This window comes from Lutra lutra, chromosome 7 (assembly GCF_902655055.1).
Source record: "Lutra lutra chromosome 7, mLutLut1.2, whole genome shotgun sequence".
NCBI classification, from domain to species: Eukaryota; Metazoa; Chordata; class Mammalia; order Carnivora; family Mustelidae; genus Lutra; species Lutra lutra.
In genome coordinates, this window is record NC_062284.1 from 139,534,797 (window position 1) to 139,555,013 (window position 20,217).

At 42.8% G+C, this 20,217-nt stretch overlaps 1 protein-coding gene across 2 annotated transcripts in view; it reads left to right on the top strand.

Annotated features, from left to right (window-relative positions):
* Nucleotides 1–6,967: 6,967 nt before the first annotated feature.
* The window catches only part of VRK1 (VRK serine/threonine kinase 1), a 74,722-nt gene continuing 61,472 nt past the window's right edge, over nucleotides 6,968–20,217 (top strand). Inside the window, exon 1 of one of the 2 annotated variants that reach the window (XM_047736202.1) lies at nucleotides 6,968–7,066. The gene's annotated coding sequence lies outside the window, so the exon portion shown is untranslated. Of the gene's footprint in view, nucleotides 7,067–7,166; nucleotides 7,510–20,217 lie in introns of those variants that run through there. The other variant, XM_047736204.1, reaches the window with a different exon arrangement.

Here is a 20,217-nt window from a genome sequence, read left to right on the forward strand (position 1 = left end):
GTACTTGGTCTTCTCAAAGAGCCCTGGCTCATTCAGATTTCTCCTGCGTCTGACCTTGACATTTACCTCAATGACCAGATCCCAGATTTCTGAAGGTCAGGGGCCCTGTGCCAGTCTACACTGTCAGATACCACGTTCCCTTAGACATACAGGGAAAGCATAATCATTGACATTGTACAGATTGAGTTCAAATCTGCCTCCATCACTTACTATATGACTTTGGGCAAGTGGCCCAACTTCTTTTTCCAAGACTCAACTTCCTTGCCTGCAAAATGAGTTAATAATGGTACTTCCCTCACAGAGCTCCTGGGAAGACCAGTTGAGATGGGTATATATCGTGTACTTAGGACCATGCCTGGCACAGGGTAACTGCTAAAATCTTTCAGTCATTTTTTTAAGGATTTATTTATTTTATTTTAGAGAGAGAGAACGAGCACATGCATGTGTGCATGTGTGCAAGTGGGGGAGGAGCAGAGGGAGAAGGTGAGAGAGAATCTCAAGCAGGCTCCCCGCTGAGCACAGAGCCCAATGCGGGGCTCGATCCCAAGACCCCGAGATCATGACCTGAGCTGAAATCAAGAGTTGCTTTCTCAATTGATTGGGCCTCCCAGGGACCCCATCTTTCACTTACTATTATTGAAAAATATTCGCCTATAGATTAATTGACAGGCTATGGGTTTAGTTAAAGCAAGGTGGTGGTGATGGTGTTGATGTGTGGAAAATGGGAAAAAATGCATTTTGCGGGCAACAACTACATTGGGAAACAAGTCTCTCCAATTCTTTTGTGATAAAATGATTTTGTTTTGCTCAGGGCCCCTTTGAGTCTCATAACAATGCTCACAAATAATGTCTTTTGTTCTGGAATCTTGGAGCAGCCCTGAAATCAAAACATAATAAGAATTGGATGGTTGAAAAGAAAAGCAACAATTTGCTTTTGTTTTGGAAGAGCATTCCTTCCTTTCCTAGTTTGCAACCTGGCAGCTGATATGAACATGTACGTGTATTGGACTTGAGTCTGTGGCTAGTCACTGGCAATCAATGATGACAGCCTCTGGCAGGGGTTCCTGGAGGTGGACCTCCTGATGTTTAGAAGGAGAGAAGTAAGAGAGGGATGAACAGGAGAAGGAAAGCAACTTCTACTGAGTGGCCAAGGAGGCATGAATTTGGCACGCACTGTCTCATTTAATCCCGATAACTACAAGCAGTTCCAGGAGAAGAAAGAGGCTCAGTGAGGTTAATAGTATCTACAAGGTCACACAGCAATTAAATGGCGGAAGGAGGTTCCAGACTCCCGTCTGTCTCAATCACAAAACTACTATCATATTACCACCCTGCTTCTCTAAGGACATTTGTCTTCACTTTCAGAAAGTGTGGAGTGGGAGAAAGGAGGAAAGCTCATGCCCCTGAGTGTTTGAGAGTGTCAAATCCAGTGTGTGATGTGGGAAGTGGAGTGAACAGGAGAGATGATCTAGAGAGAAGTTCTAATGAAGCAAGCACCGGATACCCTGGGATTTATCCACCAATCCACCAATCATAACATGCCCCATTATTTTATATGCTACTGATAAAGAAAAGATGAAATCACTGCCAATTACAATTGGCATTGATCACGAGACATGTTCTGGTTTCAGAGATGTTAAATAGTGAAAAGCCTTCATATTAGAATTGATATGAGAGGCCCTTTACCAAGGCCAGCTCCTGTCCTGTCTTAAAGTTCAACACAGGACACAACAACCATTCAAGGCATTTTAAGCACAAAGTGGTTTTTTAAAAAGATTTTATTTATTTATTTGAGAGAGAGAGAGCACGAGAAGGGGGAGGGTCAGAGGGAGAAGCAGATTCTCCGCTGAGCAGGGAGCCCAACGTGGGACTCGATCCCGGGACTCCAAGATCATGACCTGAGCCGAAGGCAGTCGCTTAGCCAACTGAGCCACCCAGTTGTCCCAGCTCAAACTGATTTAATACAAGAGGTTAGTGCTTTATAATATTGCGGAAGGGGTGGACTAGCAGAACTAGCTGGAACTCTGCAGAACTGCCTTGCCAGTTGAAGAGGGGAAGGACGAGGAGGATGCCATTGGGACTTGCAAGTTTAGATAAAGTTGTGAGAGTTCTAGCCAATTCATGGTATACTCATGGGTAGGATACAGATTAAAATTGCCAAGGGAACGAGCAGAGCCCAGGATTCCAAGTGTAGAGCATCAGTTGTCCTCTTCCCATGGGGTTAGGAAAGCATGACTTCCCAGCATCAATATGGGATGATACTGTTAGTTTTGCCCACCAGACACCCAAGTCTCAATGTCCAGAGTTCTTATTGGGGCTTGGCCCCAAAGTATGATCGATGGCCCACGTGGCTGATCTCAGTCTCTGAACTCTCTGATATTGCATTACCCAAGGCACCTGCCATAAATGGTGTTGTTGGTACTTCCAACATGGCCCTACCCTAAATCATATTGTTGGACCATCTGGTGACCCAAGGCTCCCAGGCAAACAGAGACACTCCTACCAAACGTGGCATTTCAAGGTCTTCAAGATCACCTCCCAGAAGCTGGGATGAAGGTCAGAGCTCTTTTGGGCAAGGTTAAATTCTTTACTACACATACTCACAACTGTAGCTGCCATCCAGGGATCAGGAAGCTGCTCCTTCCACCAGAGCAACCGCTTTCTGACACTTGTGAAATAAGACACGTGGGATTGGAATGCGGTGGCATAAAATCCCAAGACTCCATGACTGGGTTGATGCCTCACTCTTGCCCTCCAAATCTTCTTGAGGAGTTTCGCCTGGTGGAGCCTAATACACATTTCGAGTCCTAAACACTTTGCAGCCTCTGTAGTAGGAAGGGGCAGCAGATGATGGTAGAAGTGTCTGCTGAATGTCAGTGACCCCATTTTTCACTCCTCCCGAGTAGGCAGACAGTAACGCATCTACCAGCGTCCTCCACTGAGGCTGGTGAGCCAGGACACTGAGAAGCAGCACAGTCGTTCTTGGAGGTGCACACATTACAATTTCCTGTACCATTAATCTCTCAGAACTTGGGGGAAGACAAATAACTATGGTATCTTGAAAAGTGGCTGAAGAGATAGAAGCACATGAAATAATAAATGGTTGGTGCACTGCAGGGGAGGTGGTTAAACATTCAGTCTTCTGAGTTGGTTGAAACCTTGGCTTAAAGTCCACTGCATCACTCACTAGCTCTGTGAGCGTGAGCCAGTTGCTTATCTTCTCTGAGCTTTAGTTTCCTTATCTCTGCAGTGGGGGAGGGAGGGGTAATACCAACCTCCAAGGGCTATTGTGAAGATTTCTTGAATTTTGGTTGGGAGAGTATTAGCACAATTCCTGGAAAATGCTTAAAACAATGAATGGAAGCGGTCATCATCACCATCACCTCCATCGTCATCATCATCAGGATAAAGACAAGGAGGAGGAGGAAGCAATTTCCCAGGCCTTTAAACCTCCCCTTGTCCACTTCTGACCTTGGAATAATCTATAATCATCAATTATTGTGTCATTAAATCCAAAAGGACCTGTTTCTACTGTGGTACTCACCAGATTAGTTCAGTAGAGTAACTAGGTCAGTGTCTGTCACCTTGTTTATGGAGCTTGGCAGAACAACGTGCCCTTCTTTCTGTGTTCTCACTGCAGAGTCTGTGTGCCACCAGTAGTTAGTCCTTACATCATTACCTTTTCCAGTATCAGCAGTTGTAACTGGTATCAGGATGAATATGGAGTCAGACAGCTCTATTGGTCAGCAGCAGTGTCCTTGAACAAATCAGTTCATTTTTCTGGGGCTTTGTCTCCTCACCTGGATACTGGAGATCATATTATGCACCTCTCAGGGTTATCAGGGGTAGTTTTCCCACACATAATACATGCTCATAAAGATTCATGGCTCCTAGAATTTGTAGACATGTCTGGCTTTCCCACTGGATTATAAATTTTTTAAGGAAACTTGTGCCTGGCACATGGTAGATGATCAAAAGTCCTTGCTAAAATGGAAATAATGGCTCTGGGAACCTGGGATGAAAGGAGACATTGAAACCAGGGGCAAGGGACTCAGAAGACCCTCATACACATTCTACCCTTCCCTCTTCTCCCTTTCCCCTCCTCCCAGGAGGTAATATTCCCTGGGGTTGTTGTTAGGTTGCCTATATTAACTAATGACACCCCAGCAGCTTTGTTCCAAGTAGATCAAAGTCCTCTCAAAGTACTGGGGAAGGCAGAGAACTGGTTGGCCCAGGATGATTATTCCCATCCTACAGATGAAAGCAACAAGGACCAGGACTCATGAACTGACTCATGAGCAGAACCAGCGACTGCTGGGCAGGCTGCCAGGGCAATGTTTCCTCTTGGTGACTACATTTGTTTGAACTTTGCAGACCTTTTCCACCATGGTCTAGCCAATACCAACATTCTCTCTCGTCGTCAAAGTTCCCTGCTCTATTGTTACCTTTCTGTGCCTTTGTACCACGGTTACAAGAGCTGATAGGTCTCCTGGAAATAAAAAAAGGGCAATCTGGGGCCTGGCTATCTGGCAAATCAATAAAGATCCCATGCATAGATTTTTGGCTGGTCTCCCTTTGCTAGGAAGCTGGGAAATTTTTATTCATTGAGCTGAGCCCACTTACGGGTCACCCTGCTTTATCTATGATGATCTGTGAGCCAGGAATCCTATTAACTGACTATGACAGCTTTTTGTACAAATCTCTATTCCTGCATTGAAAATATTTCTTTCTAAGAAGTTTCCTAATATATACTGGGGCTGTGCATATGGAGGCAGTGAAAACAATACTTAGTAGATTCAGGGGACCTGGAATAATTTAAAGTCTTGGAGATATTTTTCCCCCTTTAAGAACTGAAATAATGGATGTGAAAAAGCACAGTGTCTAACAGGTGATAGAGGCTCCTTAAACATTAGTTAAAACAGAATCCCTAGAGTCCCCAGAGGTTAGCTCATACCCTGGCTCAGAGTAAGAGCTCAGTAAGCATATGTTTGGACTGTAGATGATTTTTGCATAGATGGCAGGGTTATATTCATGAATCTGTCTTCTCTAGTTCAATTCTGAAGTTCTAAAACCCAGCTATAGCAGGTTCTCATGGGTCAACTTTCTGCGCAACCCTGATCTTGTTAACAAGCTACCAACTCCTCAGAATTCAGTGATGTCCCAGGGGTGTATCCCCATCTATAGAGGTATATCCCAGAAGTGTATCCCTGGGATACCTATGTCCCAGGGGTGTATCCCCATCTACAGCATTTCAGACACACTGTCTCCATGATGGCATCTTGGACTGCTCCCTTGCCACGCTCTGCACTGGAAGGACATCTCAGCATGTGTGGGTGGTGCTGGAGGTGTTAGCTACTGCCTTGGAACATAGCTGCACTAGAGTAGCATTTAACAGTAAGCCATCCAACTTTGGGTGACGCAACTACAAGCTCCAGAATAAGTATATTCCATTCTCACCTTGGAACACTCCAGGCACTGCTGCTGGCCTAACTGCTTTAAGGCCAGCCTGTTGTGAACCCAGCATGGAAGCAGGGACAGTTCTTCTGTGTGCATATGCTGAAGTTAGGGGAGATGGTCACAGTGTGACAGATAAGTCCTGTTCCAAGTCTTAGCATAGGAGTGCATGTGCATGTGTGTGCATGTGTGTGTGTAGAGTGTAATTTTCTCAATAGATTCTGAACATATTGTCTTGTTGGGGAATTCCACACTCATGAGATGTGTGATCTTGAGACCTCTTTGGTGACAAATATTTGAGTGCTCACCTTGTACATGTGTTTCCTTTGGGGTCTCAACAGAAAGCAGATGACACGTTTGAGATAAGATGATCTGAGGAGGGTTTATTTGCAAGGAGACTATTAACAAAAGTGTGGGTGTGGGAACCACAGGGGTGGGACAGTAACTTGTGGCTCAGAATAGTTGTGGTCCTTGTCTGCAGATCTGAGGCACACAGGGAGGGAGCTGTCATTGTAAGCTGGAGGGGAGGGCCGGGGATCAGTGACCTTCAGCTGAGGCACCCAGCCAACTGGAGGTGCCTTGCCAACAAGGATCCAGGGGAATACCCATCCTCCTCAACAAACCTCCTCACCAATATCCTTCTGCCTATGGCTTTGGTGATTTTGAGCTAGAACATTGTTCCAGTCCGCAGTTAGCTTACAGCTGCATGGCTGATGGAGGTTTAGACAATTTATTGTAAATATAAAGGAAACCATGGCATAAGATAATTATAGATGAGATGATACAGAAGGTTAGGTAGACATTGAAGTAGGCTTTGAAAGACAGGATTTAGATGTCTGACAATCGTTGGGCAGAATAATATTAATACTATCTACTATTTATTGAGCACCTACTATGTGCAAAATACTGTATAGATCATCTAATTTAATCCTGACAAGCAGGAAAGCAAGATTTATAGGGGTTAAGTAACTTGCCTTAGGTCACAAAGCCACAAAGTGAAGGAGCTAGGGTTTGCATTGCGGGCTGTTCTCTTCCAGATCCAGGCCCTGGTGTACTGAACCAAGCTGGGGAGGTGGTGAGGGGGACGAGCCTTCCAGGGTGCTGGAGCAGAAGGTGGGAAAACGCGAGCGCAAGTAGGCAGAAGGAGACCCTTAGTCCATGGGACTATAGGGCTTCTTTTACATCCACCGTTTGCAAACACACTTACTTAACAAATCAAGCAACTGCGAACACTGGCAATACTTAGATCGATTCCAACAGCATTGAAGGGTACAGTATCTGATCAGGACTGACTCACAAGCCATAAACCACACTTCCCGGAAGCCCAGGTGGGCGGAGGGACCCGGATCGCCTTGGGCCTGGGAAAGACTCCATTTCCCAGCATACAGTGGGAGCGCCGGCCCACAACTCCCGACATGCATGCGGAGGCGGCACGGGCTGGCGCGGGCCCCGCCCCGCTCCGCGGCTGCCCCGCCTCTCCCGCTCGCCCTCAGCCAATGGGAAGTCTCTATACTGCAGGGTGTGACGGGGCCGACACCGCCGTGGAGTTGCAAGTCGGCGAAAGCGGCGGGAAGTTCGTACAGTGCAGAAGGCGACGCATCTCCGGCTCGGGGTAGGGAGGCCACGGGCGGCGGTGTCCGAGAGCACGGGCGCCGAGTGGGGGCCGCGGAGGGGCGGCCGGGGGCTGGGCCGGCGCGGGACGTCCGGGCGTCCGTGACTTCGGGCGGCGCCGCGCGGGCGTCCTTTCCTGCCGCTTCCCCTCAGGCCCGGCGGCGGCCCCGGCTTCCTGCACCTGCCAGGCCGCCCTCTCCCACTCCACCCCTCTCCGCCTGTTTGCTCGTTCTCGCGCGCTCAGACCTGCCTCGCGTCCTGGGCACTCGGGGCCTGGTCTGAGGGCCGGGGACCAGGCGCCAGCAAGGACCGAGGAGGTCCGTCTGGCATCATGAAGTTCACATTCGGGAGGGGAAACACCGAATAGAAGCAAACGCTGCAGTTTGCAGACCCTGAAATCTCCTTTGAAACCAGGACAGGCGATTGGAGGCCAGAGTGATGGGGGTGAGGAAGGGCATCCCAGAGGAGGTGAGGTTTGACTGGAGAACTGAGAGGGGAGAAGGAGCCTGTTCCCCTGAGGAGAGCGTTCCAGGCCCGGGACACTTAGGGTGGGAGACTGTCTCCTTAGCACCGTGTCAAGGTCCGGGGAGGCCGGGTAAGAGCTTGCCTGGGGGGCATGGTGCCGGGCGTGGAGCGCCGTGGGTCGTTTACATTCTAAGGGATTTCGTATGCCTCCTCCTGCCCTGGCTGACCCGGGGCAGCCTTTACTGATGCAGGTGTATCCCAGGGCATCACACGGTTTTCCTACCGCCGAAATAGTTTTTGGTTCTAGTCTCAGAGCGCTTAGGTGCTGCAGTTAAATTCCCCGGGCAGTACCAGAGTCGTTGGGCTGAGAGGTAGAGAGAGGCAGACACTAGGTTCCTCTCGAGGCCCTCCATTTTTTTAAACTTCTTTTTTGTCAAGTCACTCATTTTTGTTTTTCTTTGTATCGACTCTTCCTTTCCTCCCCGCAGCTCCCTTTCTTGCACCAACTTGGAGATAACAGTTTTGCTGTTGGAGAGGCGGTTTTAGGGAGCTGTCGAAGAGCCTCATTAGTCCACCCATCCGTCCGTCCATCCTCTCTCCCCGCCTCCCCTTCCTTCCTTCCCTCCCTCCTCCCTCCCCGAATTGCTTGTCTGTTGAGTCTGAACGCACAAGAGGGAAAAAAATGTCATGATTTATTTTTCAGAGTTCAGAATCAAGACCCCTTTTTACCATATGCTGAGCATCTCTTTGGGGAGAATTTAATCTACAGTTTTAAAGCAATTTCAGAGGAAAGCTAGGGTTCTATGTAATCATTTTATTTAGAATATGCTGTTCAAAATGGCGTGTAGTGATGGGAATTGCATTTCTGGATAGATAAGGTTACGTGCATCTACCCATAGAAGGAATGTGACTTAAGTAGTCACCTAATAATAGCTTTCTCTGCTGAAGCGATCCCAGATGGTTATTCCCTGTGCATCTCAAACATTGCTGATCCGATTCTGTTTTAATACAGTGGAACAACTTGAATTTAATAACAAAAAACTTGTGTGAAGTATCACTGTAAATTTAGTGCTAGTATCTGGTACAGATATCAGGTTTATAGTGTAGCGGCTTCTGGTTTAGTACTGCAAAAATTATGAGAGGGTATTTGTTAAACAAATGGGATAATGGAGTAACGTGTCAAGCATAGAACCTGGCATAGAATAAGTTACTAAGTGCCCAGGAAATGGTTCTGTGGAAAGCTTAGGCTAAGTTCTATTCCAGGAAGCAAGTGTATAAATAAAACCAGCAGTACATTCCAAATGTTGACAGACCCTAAAATTTCTTAAATAGGCCACTTTTTTTTTTTTTTTTTTTGGTATTTGAGAACTAATGTGAAATAATGAATATATAAGTGAATGCCTAAATGTCTAGAAAAGAAAAAATACGATTTTTATTTTGACAACTGTGTATTTTGCCTTAAAGTCATCGTAATAAGATAACAGTGTACTATGAATAGAATTTTGAATTGAAAAATACAATTTTGAAAGGATTTTTGATTTGAAAAATAAAACTTACTGGAAGCTTTAAAATTTACCTTCTATCAAATGAAGGGTGATTCCTGAATTTATGCAAATGTGCAAATGCTGATAACACCATCTATCAGGCAGTGAACCTAATGGGAGTTAAGCACTGCCTCTGGTGTGTGTGGGTGAGGCTTTCATGCAAATTGGTCTTCTTGGGTTATGAGAGTGGATTGATAACTGAACAGGACTGGAGGGTAGTTTTTGGAGATGTAGGATATTTTCCACGCTTGTCGAGGTTATTTTTCAGAGTGAGCGGAAATGGACTCATTGATTCACCAGACATCCTGTACCTGCTCACTGTATGTTGAGAACTGGGCTAGGAACAGTCTGTTCTTGCTATTGGAGAGTTGTGTTTAAACACTTTATTGTTTGTTTCTTTTAAGTTAATAGAGGTCATTTTTTCATTTCAGTTGTCTAGCATCCAGCACGCAAGAAGTTATTATATGTTTAGGACATATTTTAAAAACTACCTTCTTACTGATAAATTTAGAAAATACGGAATTTTTAATAAGGATGTAATATTAGTTTAGAAGGTGGCAATCTTGACAAAGCACTTAGCTAGGATGTGTTTGTAATCTAGAATACGTTTGTCCCCTTGACTGAAACGCCTGTGAATAAGTTCTTACTTGGCACTGTAAATATGAGAAGAAGGCCAGACCCTTTAATTTTTTCCCAGCTTGCTTCCTGAATGCTGTTTACCTAGCATTGAGGTTGCTGTTTTGAAGTAATTTCATTCACTTTCCCAATTCCTTCTGCCCCACCTCTCCCAGTGTCGTCTTTCATCTCTGCACTCAAACCAAACACAGTCCACTACAATTCTTTTTTTTTTTTTTTAAGATTATTTATTTATTTACTTGACAGGGAGAGAGAGAGAGAGCCAGTGAGAGAGGAAACACAAGCAGAGGGAGTGAGAGAGGGAGAAGCAGGCTTCCCGCCAAGCAGGGAGTCCAGTGCTGTGCTTGATATGGGACTCCATGCGGACTTGACCCCAGGACTCTGGGATCATGACCTGAGCCAAAGGCGGATGCTTAATGACTGAGCCACCCAGGTGCTCTAGGACCTACTACCCTTCCTTCAAAAAGGAACGCTCTCTGGAGAGCCTAGAGAGGGATGAGATGTGTCCTTCCCTCCCAGTAGGAGTTAGATTTTTAATATTCATCAGTAAATACTAATGACAGAAAAACCACTTAGTAGTAGCATTCTCCAGTAAATTTATTAAGACATTTGTTAGCCACAGCATCTTTGTCAACTTGGGAAAATACAGTGTGAATCATATTGTTTCTTTAGTCTTCATGTAGATACATGGATTTTGATGATTCTTTGCAATAATTCCTGTCTCTCCATGGGTTTCTGGCCTATTGGATGGGAACCAGTACTCTAGGATTAAATTAAGATCGACACTGTTCACACTGGCTAATATTTAGGAGGAATATTAAACATACGCACATACCAAGATATTTACCAATAAAGCCATATACATTAAATGGGATGATGTAGTAGGTGGAGTCATATAATTAAATTGCAGGGGTTCTTAGTTGGGAGATTTAGGAGTGTTCCAACCTCTACCTTTTAAAGAGATAATATACTTTATTGGAAAGGCACATTTGTCTTAGGACCTCACTATCAAGTTGGTCCCACAAGGGACTGAAGAACTGGATAGTCATTAGGAACGAGGACAGCAGCCCCCCCCTGCCAAATCTCCCACTCTTTTAGGGGAAGTTAGAGTTCTTTCTGTGCATTTTTTTCATCTCTTTGCAGGCTGGCTGTCTTGCTGCTGTTTGCACGTGGATGTCTGCTCCGCAGCTAGCTCCTAGTTTTAAGAACCCAAAAGAGACTCCATTATCCATCTTTGTCAATTATATTTAAAATTTTAAAAAAATCATGAATTTGGAAATTTTACAGCTAAGATAACTATAGCTTTACTTCAGATTAATTGCTTTTTCTCCAATTGTTTTACCAAGTAACAGCTGAACAAGTGCCATTGTTTGATGATACTGTGTATAAATGCATTGTGAACACATTTCACAATACTAAGAGTTGGAAAGTGCTTTTAAACCTTCAGTCTTCAAAAGCTATGTCTGGAAGACATAGAAGCAAACTTGTACTGTTTCTGTTGGCAATATTGCCTTTTTTCCACTTCTTATTGCAGTTTACTATATAATATGGCAACAGAGCTTGCTAGCAACAAAGGGATTATATCTAAGTATAAATTTTTTTGTGAGAGGTAGTAAGGAAAAGTCTTTTATTTGGGAATTAAGATAAAAGTTTTAAAAATTCATTTTTTACAAACTAAGCTCAAGTTATGATACTTTAGAGGCTTAGTCTTCCTGGTTTTTCAGGCCTTTAGAAAGTATTTTAGAAACTGTGATTTTGCAAATTTACGTTACCTTTCATGCTGCCGGTAGGAATGTAAAATGGTACAGCCGCTCTGGAAATGAGTTTGGCAGTTTCTTAAGAAGCTAAACATACACTTAACAATTGCATTCTTTTTTTTTTTTTTTTTTTTTTTTTTAAACAATTGCATTCTTGAGGATTTATCCTAGAAAAATGAAAACTTTTTCACACAAAGACCTGTACATGAATGTTCATAGCAGCTTTTCAAATAATAGCCAGAACCCAAGAACAAGTCCACCTGTCCTTCAGTGGGTAAACGGTTCAATAAAATGTGGTCTAGCCATATAATGGAACACCCACTCATAATTAAAAAAAGGAACAATATTGTCGACATGCGACAGTTTGGGTGGAGCTCAACGCGTGTTGGCCGAGTGACAAAAGCCAATCTCAGGGCTGCCTGGGTGGCTCAGTGGGTTAAAGCCTCTGCCTTCAACTCAGGTCATGATCTCAGGGTCCTGGGATCGAGTCCCGCATCGGGCTCTCTGCTAGGCAGGGAGCCTGCTTCTTCCTCTCTCTCTCTACTTGTGATCTCTCTCTGTCAAATAAATAAAATCTTTAAAAAAAAAAAAAAGCCAATCTCAGAAGGGTGTGTGACTGTATCATTTTGTTTATATAGTATTCTTTTTAAAAAAATGTTTTAAAATGATTTTATTTATTTATTTGACAGAGAGAGAGAGATCACAAGCAGGCAGAGAGGCAGGCGGGGCGGGGAGCAGATTCCCCACTGAGCAGAGAGCCCAGTGCGGGGCTCGATCCCAGGACCCTGAGACTGTGACCTGAGCCGAAGGCAGAGGCTTAACCCACTGAGCCACCCAGGCGCCCCCTGTTTATATAGTATTCTTGAAGTGATAAAATTGTAGAAATGGAGAACAAATCATTGTCTGTGGGGTCGAGGCTGGTGGGGTGGTGTGTTAACTCTGAAGAGGTAGCACAGAGGAGTTTCTACGTAGTAACAGTTCTGTATCCTGATTGTTGTGATGGTTACAAAAGTCTTTACACATGATGAACTGTCCTAGGACTATACATACACTCAGAAAAAGAATGTAAAAACTGAAATTCGAATAAGTAGTTTAATTACTAATACTGTATCAATGTCAATTTTCTGGTTTTGCTAATAGTACTGTGTGTGTCCAGTGTATGGCTCAGTCACATTTCATTTAACTGTTAACCCACTGAAGGAGCTGTGGATTGTTTCTGGTTTTTGGCAATTACAGATAAAGCTGCTATGAACACTCAAGTTCAGGGTTTGTCCGCCCCCCCCCCCATTTATTTGAGTATAATTGACACAACGTTACATTAGTTTCAGGTGTACAAAAGTTATTGGACACATTATGGATTCCACTGCCTACACCACACATATAGCTACCATCTGTCAGGATGCATTGCTGTTACATTATTAACTATATTCCTTACAACGTGCCTTCCTGTGACTCATTCATTCCATAATTGGAAGTGTGTATTCATGGACAGGTTTTAGTGTGAATTTAAGTTTTTATTCTTCTAGGATAAATGCCTGGGAGTACGAATGTTGGGTTGTGGGGTAAGTGAGTGTTTAACTTAAGAAACTGCCAAACGTCTCCACTATAGCTGCCATTTTACAGTCCTATCATCACTCTATGAGAGATGCAGTTTTGTCACATTCTCGCCAGCATTTGGGGTTGGCAGTATTTTTTATGTTAGCCATGATGATAGGTGTGCAGTACTATCACATCATGGCTTTAATTTGCATTTCCTAGTGGCTAATGATGTTGAACATCTATCTTTTTTGGTGACTTGTCTGTTCGTATATTTTGCCCATTTTGTGTTTGGATTGTTTGTTTTCTTACTGTTGATTTTATTTTATTTAATTAATTTATTTTTTTAAAAAAGATTTTATTTATTTGTTTGACATCCAGAGATCACAAGTAGGCAGAGAAGCAGTCAGAGAGAGGAGGAAGCAGGCTCCCTGCTGAGCAGAGAGCCCAATGCGGGGCTCTATCCCAGGACCCTGAGATCATCACCTGAGCCAAAGGCAGAGGCTTAACCCACTGAGCCACCCAAGCGCCCCTTATTGTTGATTTTAGAGTGTCCTTTGTATATTGTATATTCTGAATACAAGCGCTTTGACAGATAAGTGATTTGTAAATATACTCTCTCAGTCTGTGGCTTGTCTTTTCCTCTATTAATATTGTCTTTTTTAGTCCAAAAGATTTTAATTGATGAATTCCAACTTATTGATATATGAATTGTGTTTTTGGCATCATGCATGTGTCAGAACTCTTTTATCTAATCCTAGGTCAGAGAGATACTTGGAATTTGATGTCTTACATTTAGATCTGTGATCCATTTTGGGTTAATTTTTGCACAGGATAGGAGGTTTATGTCTTTAGTCTTTGTTTTTCTTTTCCTTTTGCCTGTGGATGTCCAACTGTTCCAAAACCATTAGTTGAAAAGACTACACTTGCCCCATTGAATCATATTTTACCTTTATGAAAAGAAATCAGTTGGCCATACACGGTAAACTTCATACCAAAATGAAGATAGGGAGTGAGTGTGCAGTGAAGTATGAAAATTGATACAGATTTATGTAAGTATGGCATGGCTTGAGTCTTAAGTATGTACAGATTTGAGAGGAGTGGGAAAACGCTCTAGAGAATAGCATGAGCAAAGACAAGTCCTGGAAAAAATAAGAACTGACTGTTTTCGGGAGCATGTTCTGAAGGGGAGGAAGGAAATGGATAGTTGTTCAGGAATGTAACTGTTGGCTAGATTAAGGTATTGTTAATTGGTTTCATTTGATCCTGCGGATTCTTGAGCAGGAAAATGATACAGCAGAAATGGCATGCATAGAGGTTGTTGTAGACCCTATGTGGCGATAACAGGTTCACAAAGAAGAACAGGGTATAACCATGGCCCCTGGCTTAGCACTTTGTGTCACAGCTGTCTATTGGAAACTCGAAAAGTGGTGTAATGTCAGAGTATGAAGTCCCTAGTATTTTCTGGAAGAATCCTGGTAGATTTCAGACTTTTGCCACTGTCTTTGGCAAACAGAACTCTGCTGCACTTCCAAACTTTCAAATTAATACTACTTTCGGTACATTTCAGTACACGTGGGAGGAAGAGTAGTTTCTATTGACTCATTGTTGACATGGTTGACATTTCTTGTAAACCTGAGGGTCCTCCAGGTGAGCAACTGAAATGGTGAAAACAAAGAGTTAATAAGTTGGTCCAATGAGGAGAGCTAATGCACTGCCTTTATTTCATCACGGCAGAGAGGGGACTTGGGTTATTTGGTCCGTGTGTCCTGCCGCTCGTATGTGAAGAGCTCTACAGAGAATGAGGGCCAGCAATCCTAAATTACTGAAGGGTAAACAAGGACACGCGTTTCAAATTGCAGCATCAGGAGGAGTTGTAGGTCAGAATCTGGAAGAAATTCCAGACGATAAAAACATTAGATACTTCATAAAAGCGACCCGACAGATCCTTAAGGTCAGAATAGGAACCTCCCTGTACTTCGGGAGCGTTTTCCTTTAGTCAGGAGGATGTGACAGGGACAGGCCATGAGTCCTCATTTGCTAATTTGTGACCCAGATTACTCAGTTTTTGTTTCTTAGCACCTGTTTCCTTTCTTGATTGCTTTATCTAAACAAATTATACTCCCCTCTCCCCCGCCATTCATCTGTGGGAATCTCTTTTGGTTTCTGCTTTCTTTCTTGCATTTAAAAGATTATCTTGGATATTGATTGGACTTCTGTCATTTAAAAAATAATCACCCAACAAATAGAACTTAATCTCAGGCAGATTGCCAAATATCAGTGCATTTCTGCTTTTTTTACTTAGAACATGGAAAAGCATGTCATCCCATTTTCTAAAACAATGATGACTTCTTGAGCAAGAATTTACTGCCTAAAAGATCACTGTGACGTGTGTTAATGAAAGATTGGCAGTGTGAAAAGCTTTGGTGCAATCGCTTGTCTTCAGAGTACCTTTCCTGTTTGATTTAATTTCTTTAGTCTGATTCTTTTCTACCAGTCTAGATCTTTTTCCCATTGAAGTGTTGAAATTGACCAAGAATATTTCATTTGTGATTGCAGCCCTTCAGTATTGTCACGGAGGTTTTTGTTTTTTTTCTTCTTTTTCTGCAGAAGAGCAAGCTCTTACAGTGCTATGCAAGCTGCCCATTTAAAACTATCATTGCTTGGCACCTATGCCCTAGTGACAGTTTGACCAACATGTGAGCAGGCACACCGCCATCCTGACAGATGGGCGGGCGCATAGGCAGCCAAGAAACCATGTATCTGCATCTAGTGTATTTGTTAAGGGCAGGATTCCCAGTCGGGGATGTTCAAACGTCTGTCCATCCTGAGCTTTCACGCCTATGGATAAAGGGATGTCATCATTAATTTCAGCTTCTGTCTGAGATTCCATGGGTATATAAGAGCTTCTTGGCTCTTACAGAAGTAGGCAATTGGGGACAATCAGGATAATTGTTCTCTCCTTCATCACAGGACTACTACAAATAATCCTTTCCTCTTTCTTCTGGCCAGCTAGGTTTGCAGTGAGTACAAACCTGTTCAGTCCCTATACTTCTAGAATATGTGCTATTCATTTATGTTGTAGAGAACAAAAGCTTTGAAAGTCATTTAATATTTGTGCTTTGGACAGCAAGGTATGATTGAAGTCAGGTAGATCTGGGCTCAAATGTTAACCCCTGTATGACATTAGGGCCACCTGATTTTACCATCAAATCAAGGTAATATAATACCTATTTCGGCCTGGCTGTGATCATGAACTGTGAGATGTGTATGTGAATTACTTGGTATAACGTCTGGCCCACAGTGTGTTCAGTCAGTGTTCATCATCACTACCATCATTGTTGCTTTAACATACCTGAGGGAATTTTTCTCTGGAGAATTTTTGGAAACAGGAAATCTTTTTTTCAGCTTATCTCCCACCGTTTTTTAAAGTCATATATTGGATATTAGTAGATTAGTCTATAATGGAACGCTTCCAATGACAGGGAACTCACTACCTCTAGAACAGGTTATTCACCCATGGCACTAGTGACATTTTAGGCGGGTCATTCCTGGTTGGGGCAAGGGGTTCTCCGAATTGTAGGCTGTTTAGCAGCATTCTTGCCATGGGGACAAAATCATCCCAGGTTGAGAATCCCTGCTCTACAGACAGCCTATGCTGTTTTTTGTTTTGTTTTTTGAAGGTTTTATTTATTTGAGAGAGAGCAAGAGAGAGGGAGAAAGTACAAGAGGGGGAACAGATCAGAGGGAGAAGAAGACTCCCCCTGAGTGGGAGAAGCCAACGCAGGACTGGATCCCGCGACTCCTGGATCATGACCTGAGCAGAAGGCAGACACCCAACTGACTGAACCACCCAGATGCCCCATACTATCCTGTTTTTAATCAAGTTAGCAAGCTTTTTCTTATATTGAGTGGAAGTCTTCTTTCTGATTTCTGCTACCCAATTCTGTCTTTTGGAGACACTTAGAACAGGTGGCGTCTCTGTTCTGTGTAATGTCTTTTCAAATACTTGAAGATGGTCATCAGGTTTTCTCAGTCTTCTTGAGCTGAGACATCTCTAGTTCATTAGCTCTTCCTTACAAAGCATGTTTTTGTGTCATTTCACCCCATTGGTGGCTTTCCTTTGATTTAATTCAATTTTTAGACTGTAATGCATAGGATTGAATGCAGTACTCTGGGGCTGGTTTGATCAGTAAAAATAGAGTCGTATCTCTTGTTTTGGATATAGCATTTCTATAAACTTGTATTAGTGTGGGGAAGAATAATACCTTTTTCTACATACTGTGTTCTTATTATCGGCTATATAATAGCTTTGATGACCACATAATACATCGAACTTGGATGATGTTGAGTGGATATATCTAAGCTGTATCTTTAGCTTTTTCTCAGGCATTAGTTTTGGGGTCCAACACGGGAGCTTATGTGTATCCTGTTAAATTTTTTTTTCAATTGGATTTAGCTAACTACAGTATTAATTCTTGGTTGACTTGAAAGTTTTTTTTTTTAAAGGAAGTAGGTGATGATGCCATCAACTAAGATTGAAAATACAGGAGCAGGGCCTTTGTGTTTGCATGTGTGTGCATTTGAGCATGGAGATTGAAAAGGGGATTAAGATGGAAGCCTGGGGAACCCTGATACTAAGAGGCATCTGGGAGAAAGGAAGGAAAAAAGGCTACCAAGGGGAGAGGTGGGTAGAAGGTAGGATGAAAATGAGAGGAGTGTCTTGGAGGCTGGAGTGACTGTGTGAAGTACAGTGATAGATACTTGAATACAAAATGAATAGAATGTGGTCTGCTTTCTCTGCGCATTGGTATTTGCCCTATCATTTAACTGTTCAGTTAATGGCATTACCTAGTCAGTTATAGCTGGAAAATTAGAGTTATTCTTCATTTCTTCTTCACACTCTTGCATCTCTTTGAGTTACCAAGTTCTACTAATTAAAAAGAAATTTTTTTCCCCCTGAAGTTTAATATACATACTGGAAAAAGCACAAATATTAAGGACCTACCTCAGTGACTTTTTTTTTTTTAAACAAAGCGAACATACTAAAATCACCACCATCCAGAGCAAGACGTTCACTCTTCTAGCACTCCACATGCCCCTGTTGTGCCTCTTTCCAGTAATTGCTCCCACCCAAGGTAACCAGTGGTCTGACTTACATAACTATAGCTTAGTTTTGCCCGCTAAGTGCAATCTTACTGCATATAGTCCTTTTTACCAAGCTTTCTTCATGCAGCACCGTGTCTGAGGTTCATCTTTGCTCTGTGTAGTTTGTTGTTTTACAGCTCTGTTGTTCTGGTTATCTTTTACTGTACAGTCATTAGTTTTGGTTTTTGATTACTGCATAATGCACAACTCCAAACTTAGTGGGGTGAAACAGCAGCCGTTGTGTTGGCTCACGGATTCTGTGGGCTAGGAATTTGGTGGGCATAGCTTGTCCATGCGCTGTGATAGTTGCGGTCTAGAATCGGTTAGAGGCTCCTTCACTGACATGCATGGTACCTTGGCTGGGGTGTCTCAAAGACGAGGTTCATGTGGGATCGTTGACCACAACAGCTGCACATAGAATTCTCCACTAGGCCTTGGGTTTTCACAGCATGTCGGCTGGGTTCCCAGAGGAAGCTTCCTGAAAGTGACTTATCCTTGAAAGTCATACAATATCACTCTGCTGTACTATTGGTTGAAATAGATACAAGCCTGCCTGGATTCAAGAGGAGGGAACATAGACCTCATGTCTTTCTGGGAGAGGTGTCCGAAATTATGGCCATTTCTAAAAGTCCTCACAAATTATAAACTACAGTTTATCCACCGTTTTGCAGATGAATTTGAGTAATGACTACTCTGGAGCAGTTATGGATAATGCTGTCTTAATAATTCTTACTCATATCTTTTGGTTCACATATATATTCATTTTAGTTGGGTATGTGAGTAGAGTTACTGACCATAGTGTGTATGTATCTTCAGCTTTGATGAACATATACTGCTGACAGTTTTCCAAAGCGGTTGTACCAATTTATGCTCCTACTGATAATGTATGAGATCTAGTTGCTGTGCGGTCTTGCCTCTACCTGGTACTGTCATTTAAACATTTAGATCTTTTTAAACCATTCCTTGGTTGTGTAGAAGATCTCAGTGTGATTTTAATTGGCATTTCCTTGATAGGCGTTTTGAGCACCTTTTCATATACTTGTTACTCATTTCGTTATTCTGTGTTGCAGAGTGACTGTTCAAGTTTTTTGCCCATTTTAGATAAGTTGGGTTGTCATTTTCTTATGAACTATTGGAGTTTGCATATATTCTGGATATAAATTCTGTGTCGAATACATGAATTGTAAAAAATCTCTTCCCATCCTGTGGCTTGCCATGTCCTTCTTGTAATGTGTCTTTTGATGAACTAAAATTCTAAATTTTTATCTAAAATTTTAAATTCTAAAATTTAAATTTTAATTCCTTACCGGTCTTTTCTTTGTGGTTAGTGCTTTTTGTGACCTGTTTACTTTTGCTACCCAACAGTCATGAAGATTTTTTTTTTTAAAGATTTTATTTATTTATTTGACAGAGAGAGACACAGTGAGAGAGGGTACACAAGCTGGGGGAATGGGAGAGGGAGAAGCAGGCTTCCCGCTGAGCAGGGAGCCCGATGTGGGGCTCGATCCCAGGACCCCAGGATCATCACCTTAGCCAAAGGCAGAGGCTTAATGACCAAGCCACCCAGGTGCTCCGAAGATTTTTTTTTTTATGTTATCTTCTACTGGCTTTATTATTTTACCTTTCATATTTAGATCTGAGTCTCCAGGAATTGATTTTTGTGTGTTATGAGTTAGGGAGGTCAGGATCCTCTCTACCCTCCTCCCCCTGTATATTTAACCATACAAGCAGTAGCCGGTAGCATTGGGTCAGGTGGACACAGCTGGGAATTAGGGTTCCTATATTCCTAGCCTTAACCTACCTTTCATGCACCTTCTGAACTCTGGCTTATTATTAAACCCTTCTGGCCTTAGCTTCATCTGTAAAAGGAAGGATTTGAAAGAAACGTGTTCTGATTTTTGTTCTGACTCTGGTTTATTAGATCATTCTGTGTAGTTCTACAGTTTTATTTAGGCTTGTTAGACTCTTAGATCTGAATTCTATCTGATGTGTTCCTGGTAACTCCCAGCTTTCTGCTATTGCCAGTAGTGATGAGTATGCCATTTAGAGCTTCATCTAAGCTACCG